Source organism: Cnephaeus nilssonii (assembly GCF_951640355.1).
Source record: "Cnephaeus nilssonii genome assembly, chromosome: X".
NCBI lineage: Eukaryota > Metazoa > Chordata > Mammalia > Chiroptera > Vespertilionidae > Cnephaeus > Cnephaeus nilssonii.
In genome coordinates, this window is record NC_137071.1 from 119,249,941 (window position 1) to 119,252,101 (window position 2,161).

Here is a 2,161-nt window from a genome sequence, read left to right on the forward strand (position 1 = left end):
TCTCACAAAGCCAGATCCCATGCCCATGGTATGGCATTTTATCCAAGTGTGGAAGTGGAGTGATAACTTGGTAGTCATGGTCATAATTTATGAAACATGAAGGTCATGCAGGTACAGAGTTTCAACTCAGACTACTTTGTAGCTCTGAAAGCTCATGCGGATGCCAAAAATGGAATGGTAGCAGCATAATATGGAAATGGGAAGTATCTTGGAAAATAATGTGAGAAGGCACATAAGTTTATGTCTACTTTAAATTGTCCAAATAAAACAAAAGGATAGTTTGGACTAGAGGAGTGACAGTAGGGATGGAGAAGAGAACAAATTTAGGATATTTTGAAGATAGACCCAACAGAACTTTCTAATGAACTGGATGTGAGGAGTCAGAGAAAGGGAAGATTCATAGATGACCCCTACATGTTTTCCTTGAGTAACTGGATGAAACATGATCATTTCTGAGATATGGGGTATTGGGGAGCAATAGATTTGGCAGGGATGGAATCAATATTTAGTATAATACTGTTCAACAATTTTGATCAAAAACATTTTGTGTTTGTGGTTTATTTTTGTTTGCTTGTTTGTTTTTTTAAAGATAGATAAGCTGCTTGGGGTTTATTAAGTACAAGGATGTAGTTTTTTAACTCCTCCTTTGCCTTCCTTTCCGCCCAGCTAAGATTTTTATTTGCTCCCCTCTTACTAACTTATCTGCTCTTTGCAATGATGAGCCAAAGACCAGCACAACCTTCCCCGGAGCTGAAGATGGATTCATCTCAGATGGCCCTCAAGGATCCTACTGAGGTGAATGACTCTGTTTCAGTAAGCTCAGGCCACTATGGAGCAGAAAAATTGGTGTCCTTGGAGCACTGCCTTCATCTCCTTGAATTGTACCAATCATCAGGCCTTATCCAGCCTGAGCCAGCAGTAAGCTTGGGAGAGGTGGATCTCCACATCATAGTCCTTCACCTCTGCCAACCAGTAGATGACTGTTTTAGGCTTCTCCCTGGCCACATAATTGAGCTCCTTTCTGAATCCCCCAATCATGGTCAGCTGGCTTGCTTTTAGGCCTGCTTCCTCCTAAGTCTTCCACAGGGTTGTTTCCAATTCATTTTCTCCTGGTTCCACATGGCCTTTAGGAGGACTCCAGTGATTAATTCCATCTGATGCCTGCAGCAGTAGAAACTCAACTGCAATATTTTTCATCTTAGGAATGAGGAATCTTCGGAAGATGATCAAGCCACATGCTCTCAGGACCATGATCTGTTTGAGAACCCAAGCAGAGGGAGGTAGGAGGCCTTTGTGATTTATTTAAGACTAAAGCATTAGACTTAATAACCATATCTCAAAACAAGTTCATTCCATAATTCAGCCAAAGGCCAGCCCTACATGTGGATAAGACCACTTGTATGATGTACTTGTCAATACACGGAATAGCCTGCTCCAAAAGATCTCCCCCACCTATTGGCCAGCTGCCCATAATCTGTGTTCTGATCATCTATTGCAATGTAACAAATCACCCCAAATATAGTAGCTTAAAACAACATGGATCCTGCTCACACCAATGGGCAAGGTTTGGCAAGGTGGCCTGATCTTTTCTTCATTGGTGTCAGCTGGGATGGCTCAACTGGAAGCTAGAAGATCTACTAGTATGTCTAAGATGGCTCACTCACATTGACTGGCAAGTTGGTACTAGCTATAAACTGAGAGCTCAGCAAGGGCTGAGGGCCAAGAGCTTCACTTCACTCCATAGGGGCCTCTTCATGGGATGATGGGCCTTCCTCACAGCATATGGCCAGGTTCTAAGAGTAAACACCCACAGAGACAGGAAGGAAGCTGCCAGTTTCTTGAGTCATAGCCCCAGAAACTGTCACAGTGTCATTTCTACCATATTCTATTTGTCAAGCCTTCACAGAACCCAGATTCAAAAAGAGGGGACTAGACATCACCTCTCAATATGAGTGTCAAAAATTTTGGGGCTAGCCCTAGCCTGTTTTGCTCAGTGGATAGAGCATCAGCCCACAGACGGAAGGGTCCTGGGTTTGATTCCGGTCAAGGGCACAGTACCTCGGTTGCAGGCTTCATCCCCAGCCCAGTTGGAGTGCATGAAGGAGGCAACCAATCCATGTGTCTCTCTCACATCGATGTTTCTCTCTGTGTCTCTCCCCCT

At 43.8% G+C, this 2,161-nt stretch overlaps 1 pseudogene across 1 annotated transcript; it reads right to left on the reverse strand.

Annotated features, from left to right (window-relative positions):
* Positions 1 to 819: 819 nt before the first annotated feature.
* Positions 820 to 1,251, reverse strand: LOC307096363 (bis(5'-nucleosyl)-tetraphosphatase [asymmetrical]-like; annotated as a pseudogene). The gene has a single exon. The product of its transcript is annotated as a bis(5'-nucleosyl)-tetraphosphatase [asymmetrical]-like (transcript).
* Between the last annotated feature and the right edge of the window lie 910 nt (positions 1,252 to 2,161).